Raw genomic sequence first — 6,722 nt, forward strand, 5'->3', positions numbered from 1 at the left:
TCCCATTTCAAGACACTACCTTGTGTCAACAAGCACAGCAATAAAATGGCGAAAATTCTCCTTCTCTAATGCAGGAAGCACTGTATTGCACAATTTTCTATTACAACCAAAGTCAACTCTGAGATAAATTGACAGTCCAAAAGTGGTCAAAATTATTTTCAAATAAACTTTTAATAGCTTTGTAACATAGTAACCTACCCATGATCTAACTTGCAGGAAAGTCTGGTTTTGGCTTTAGCGGTGTTATTTCCTCTGTGTGTGTTTTTCTTTTTGGAGTTTATTTGAGCTTACTTAATGAGTGGATCTAAAGTCATAGCAGTTTTTAAAGAATAGTCATAGCATATTTTTAAAGAATCCCTTTAGCTATTTTTGTCAGGCAAGTTGTATAGTTACCACATTTAACCCAAAATAATGTACTCAAGTGCCAGTTGATTTAGACCTGGCATTATAAATGCTTGCAGTGGTAACACAAATAAATGGAGAGGTTTGCAGCATGCCTTTTCATGCTGTGATCTGTATGACAAGAGAGGCAAAAAAGCAGAATAGCTGCATTTCAAGAGAGACCTCCAGGATCAATTCTCCACTTAACAAAAGGACCTTGTCTTTATAATGTTGTATAAAAGATTTCACAAAAAAGTGGCTGCAAGAACCCTTTGTAAGTAAGAAGCTTCAGTGCTGCTTACTTTTCTTTATGCACAAAGAAACCACCATGTGGTTGTTCTAGGACACTTAACTAAACAAAAAAATACACTGCTGAATTAACTGGATTCTTGTTTTATTTATTTTGCAGAAAAGCCGCTGTGTGGTTGCTACTGCTAAGAGGTTTGAAAATATCACCAGTCTTGGTGCTTTACCCCCCTGCCATGACTGAGACTTCTCCTAAATGGACCAACAGCACTTTAGTTGCAGGACAGCAACTAAAGGACAACAAGTCCCAGAATTGAGGAGCTACTTCTTCTCTATTCAGCTGTTGAAAGAAGGAAAATATTTCTCCAGGTTGTAGGAAGGTGTTTCTTCTGGAGCAGCATGTTCTCCTTGTCTTGGAGTGCTACATTAGCTTGGTTTCATGAACTTTTCTCTATCTAGTCTTATATCCTCATTTACTTATCAAAGGCTTCTTGAAGTCCAAATTATCATGGAAAATTAACTGTTCCTCATCTCAGCCCAGAAGAAAGTCTGTCACTATGTTATATCTGTAGCCAAGGTTGATTTGAAACCAGAGTCAAATAATTTTGGGAGAAAAAATTGCAGCAAATTTAAAGCTGCCTTATGTAGAAGATTTGAATTTGTTTTTCCTATCACGTTAAAATGAGTTAAGGATTAGCTCAACCATAGTTAAAACCATGTAAATGTAACACCAGTGGAAGTGAGAAATGAGGCTTTCCTTGCGTGTAGGTGAATTTGCTGCATCTGTGATATGGTACATTTCAGGATTTTTTGACCTGATGAATTACTGCTTGCTTTAAATACACTTGGATTAATTAAACAAGAAACAGAACAAGGCACTATTCACTTGTACCCATGCAAACTCTGTTCTCCAATATGCAAGTAGAATTCAGAGTTATTTTAACAGCAGTGATTTTATAGCAACTAATCTGTTTAATGCTAATATGACTGATTAGGACCATTGGCAAAGAGGAGAGTCAGTGCTTTGCTCATTATAACCTCTGAGTATAGGCCCAAACGAAAATCCACTGTTTTTCTGGAGTTTTCTTATCTTGCTTCCAAGCCTTTCTGACTCTTAACTAGGTAAAAAACTGGGACTCAGAACTGCTGAATTCTTCACCTGAGATTGTTTGAATGTGGCACATCATTAAGTGAATCTGAGCCTTAATTTCCTAGTTCTGAGGTTAAAATAATGAGACTTATTCCCTGCTCTATATGGCTTTCTTACTGATTGGTTTCAGAACTACATGAATGCAAATGACAGTGAGTATTTTATTCAATAATGCTGATATATTGTGGTGCCTTTAGTTTTTTTTGTTTAACCCAATTCTAATCAAACTACATATTAACATAGCTATCTCTATATATTTATCTATATATTTAATAGGTTTATATATTTAAATTCTGTCTTTTTAAAAGGGGATCAACATAAAGACAAAACAGTATTATTCATCACCACCCAATGATTGGTTTTCACACCTTTGTCCTTTCTGGATAGCATTCATATTGAAATAAAAGGGGCCCATTAGTGGGACATAGTGGCCATCACATTCTCTACAGCCAGTTCTATCCAATGTTTTAAAGCCATTGTAGTAGATCTCTTTAGACTGTTCCTGTAAATGAATAGGACTTCTTATAGCTGTGCAATCTGAGAAATGCTGATGTGTTGTACTAGTGGTTGCAAATGCATGAGACCCATTACTGCTATCACACATTGACACACCATCAAGTCCTCATCTGTAGTCTTAACTAAAGCAAGCTTTGACAGGGAGAAATTGGAGTTTATTTGGAAAAAGACTGAATAGTCTCAAAGCAAGAAAACAAGCATATAATTTTTAGGTAGAAACTGGGCTGCTTGTTTTCAATCACAATTTATATTTGCCTGTAAAAAATAAATAGAAAAACTACCTTTCTCTTAGGTCTGGAGTTTCCACTCCTGTTCATTGTAGCTTTTTGTCCAGTAAACAACTCGATGATCAGACTAAAATGCAGCAAACCACTTCGGAATGACAGGATGTCATTCTGCACTTTAGTGCCAGTATTGTAGGATTGGGCTGGGACTTTGTTTGTCCTGTGGTATATTTTACATGGATATGAATAAATTGCTTGTAATTTTGAACTTTTTTCACTATACTAAAATAACGGTGTGACTACAGTCTTTTCTGCTTGTTGCTCAGTTGAATTAAGGGGATTTATCATTTGTTGATACATACATCTGAGTAGTAATTAAGAGCTTAGTGCCATGAAGATCAGCCCAGTGTTAGAGTGTACTGTGCTGAGTCAACCATAAATCCTCCAGGAGCCCTAGGAGAACATGGCCTCTGTTAAGCACATCCACACAGTGCTCTGTCAGAAATAGGCACATGTGAGAGGGTGGAATAGCTGGATGTATTTCCCTCACATTGAGAAGTTAGGCCCTTTAACAAGGCATATATTGAAGAGAGGACACCTCAGTAGCTTCTGGCTTGTGCAACGGGGCAATGTGCTTACATAAGGCATTAACTTTCATTCTCAATAACATGGATAATGATGGTCCCACTCTAGAGTCATATCTGTAAACCGCCCCACTGTTTCATCCTTTGAACAGCTCCTGCAGTGGGGTGTGAGGTTGAAGGGGGGGACAGTTGGAGGAGTTTGGACTGAGGAAGTCTCTACAGTGACTGAAGGTGCCATTTCGTACCCAGGGTTAAACACAAGCATGGGCCTGCAGGTGTACAGTGGAGGAGGAAAGAATCCCAAATGTACTTCTTCTTATTGCCCTATAGACTCTGGATCTGCAGCACTGAGTCAGAAAGGAGGTGCATTACCAAGATTCTTATTGTCATTAAGGGTAAAAATATTATACTGCTAGTCATCACTGCTATGTATTGCAATGTGCCTGAGAAAAGTGTTTCCAGAGAGGTTCATTTGTATCTTGTATCCACCTCAGTAAGAGGAAGAACTTCTTTACATTGAAGGTAGCAGGGCACTGGAACAGGCTGCCCAGGGAGGTCGTGGAGTCTCCCTCTCTGGAGACATTCAAACTCTACCTGGATGCATTCCTGCTCTAGGTGGCCCTGCCTTGGCAGGGGCATTGGACTGGATGATCTCCAAAGGTCCCTTCCAATCCTAACAATTCTGTGATCTTTTCTGGCTGTTGTAATTTTAGTTAAGTAATCACTTGACACAGCTTCTTTTTAATGGTTCTCTAATTCTGTCTCATTGCACTTTGAGCAGCATGCTGTTTTGTGTGTGTGCGTGCGTGCGCAAGTTTGGTTTTGGTTCTGTTTTACTCTGCCCTATCCCTGGAAACATTCAAGGTTGAGTTGGATAGGGCTTTGAGCAACCTGATTTAGTGGAAGATGTCATTGCTCATTGCAGGAGGGTTGGACTAGACGATCTTTAAAGGTCCCTTCCAACACAAACTATTCTATGATTCTATGATTTTATGATTTAAATGTGTTCTGTAATGACTAATAGCTAAAGCTTTCTGTGTTAAATTATTGTTTTGACACATCATTATTTATTTTCTACTAGGTAATAATAATATGGTGCCTAGGTTCTAATAAGTCACCTGCATCTGTTTGAGTTTGCTTATAATAATCTTTTTATGTATTAGCTTATGTGTTTGCATTTGGAGGCTGTGAATTATTGTGCTTGTGAGCAGATTTGTGTGTGAAAGGCACTGTACTAATGTTGTTCCTCCATTTAACTGAATATCCACAGACAGTCAGAGGTGACTGCAGATAACTTGAAAATGATATAGAAACATCAATTGTGGTGGAAGGGATAAAATGCCAAGATGCAGTCTTTGTTTTGCGTACACCATAGTATTCTTCCTGACATGTAAAAGTTAAAGGCCGTTTCATGGGAACATGACAGCTATCACCTGATTCCTATAAAAATTAACATGCTGTTATTCCCGTTCCTATAGATACAGGGGGTATGCTAGATGCAAGATATACTAGAGTAGTCTAACACTGACATCAGGATTAGAAGCAAAAAGGCACGAGATGGGACACTACTGGTTTTCCAACTCTTTTTATATGTTGTACATTGTAGAGGTTATGAAATGGGTGAAAACTTTTACTGCAGAAAGATGTCCATACTATTATGTCTATGTTTGTGAGCACCTGCAGCCAGTCACTCCTCTGGGTACCCTCACAGCATAAGCAGTTGGCAACTTGGGATAATCCACTCTGGAGACTACAAAAGGAGTTACTTTTTAATTTTATTTTCATATTCCTTCTAATGTTAGAAGCTGAATAAAGTTAAAGTCAAACTAAATACTGCTATAGCTTCATTCCAAACAGGAATAACAGTGCAGCTCTACAGAATCAAATAAGGGAAGTATTAGATCCACTTTTTGTGATGTGAGTAGTACAAGAGCCCAATTTAACTTCCCTGCCTCCCTACCAAAAAAAAATCTACTTTGCACCAATCCTGATCAGTAAAAATAAAAACGAACCTTAATTTTTTTAACAGTTAAGGAATCTCAATCAAGAGACAGTTTTTCTGCGGTGGTTAAATTGCTGCAGTTAGAGTCAAGGTATTTTAGCATTTTGAATTTAATGCTGACACTACAAATCACCGTCGGTCTCTTTCAGCAAAATGTCCCTCACCAACAGGAGCTGTGAGAAAAGAAGGTGTTTGTCAGCTCTTCTCCACTAATGGAGATCTGGAAGCATTGAATACCCTTCCCTTAGAGCCACCAGTGAGCAGGAGAGTTCTTACCTTGGGAATGAAATGTGTGATAGCAATGGAAGTTTTGCACCCACACCAGTGATAAACGAATGAGCATTGATGCTTCTAACTCCTTCCAGGGGGATGATGCATCTTCATGTACTACTTTTATCATCACTAATAAATACTTGTTCTTGTATCTCCTGTGAATAAAACTAAACACTGCATGAATCTATTTAGGGACGTTAGACTGTTTCACCTTCCATGAAGGCTTGGTAGCTGAACAACTAACTACCTGTTTCAAACTTAGATGACAATTGGTAGAGATAACACTTTGTAAATATGTTTTTTAGCTATGTCCATAGAGTTAGTGATCACATTTTGGTGTGGCAGAACTAGTGTTTGTGTACCTCACAGCAACTTCCCTTGAATTTAAGTGACAGGTGTGTGGCAACTACATCACAAAGCGTGTGGATTTTCATGTACCTTATCACTTTGGTTTGAATATCTGGTTTTGTAGATTAACTCATGTATCTCTGGTATGTGTTCTTTTGTGAAAACATGAAGCAATCTTGTAAAAAGATGACTGAGGAATAAATGCAGATTTTGTTTACTCCAGAGTTTTTGTTTGCTGTATTTAATATGTCTGTCATTTATACTAGTGACAGAAAGAACCATGAGCTTTTCCCCAAGTGTTCTCTCTAGATACATGAAGAGAAGCGTAATTTCAATTGAAACAAATATACCTAAGCCAAAGGTAGACTCAGGCTCACAGTTTGTACTCACCCCCTGTAAGAAAGCCTCAGCTCTCTCTGCAAATAACTGGGACTTGAGGTGCTCTTGACAGCAGTCTTGATCTAAATCCTTAAGATCAGGTCACTAAGAAAGAAAGAAGAAATTGCTGAAATTTCTGGTGCTTGGTCAATTAAGGTGGACCTGATGTCCTTTTCTCCCTAAATTGTCACACTTGCACCACTGCCTTATTATTCAGTATTGCTGTCTGGGGGATTCACTTTTACCTTACCCCGTCTAGGAGTTCACTGACTAACAAAACAGTCTGAAATCAGAATGAATGTTTCCCACAGAGTTAAATCAACCTTCAATTGGGCTGGCTAGTGAAAAAATAAAGAGCAAGAGTAGGAAGCAGCCTCTGACTAGCACTGGCTTATATTCCGTAAGTAACACTTTTTCTGCCTGGTTTATCTGTAGCTCTGATTGCAGCACATAAGACATTCACCATACTTGAGAAACAACTTTAGCTTCTTACACTGGAAAATTCCCATTCAATATTGACAAACCTGAAGTTTGCAGATGTAAGACCTAAGCATACAAGATGACACCTTCCTGATTAAGCTGTAAGTTAAATCAACCAAAGAGTTGCATTCAACCCCTGG

General features: G+C 38.3%; 1 protein-coding gene across 1 annotated transcript in view; it reads left to right on the plus strand.

Moving 5' to 3' along the window:
• MYLK4 (myosin light chain kinase family member 4) overlaps nucleotides 1-1,750 on the plus strand; it is a 74,584-nt gene extending 72,834 nt beyond the window's left edge. The window contains exon 15 of the mRNA XM_027666295.1: nucleotides 791-1,750. The gene's annotated coding sequence lies outside the window, so the exon portion shown is untranslated. The remainder of the gene's footprint in view (nucleotides 1-790) is intronic.
• Nucleotides 1,751-6,722: the final 4,972 nt, after the last annotated feature.

The sequence above is a fragment of the Corapipo altera genome, unplaced genomic scaffold (genome assembly GCF_003945725.1).
Source record: "Corapipo altera isolate COAL_440 unplaced genomic scaffold, ASM394572v1 118, whole genome shotgun sequence".
In the NCBI taxonomy this organism is placed as follows: domain Eukaryota; kingdom Metazoa; phylum Chordata; class Aves; order Passeriformes; family Pipridae; genus Corapipo; species Corapipo altera.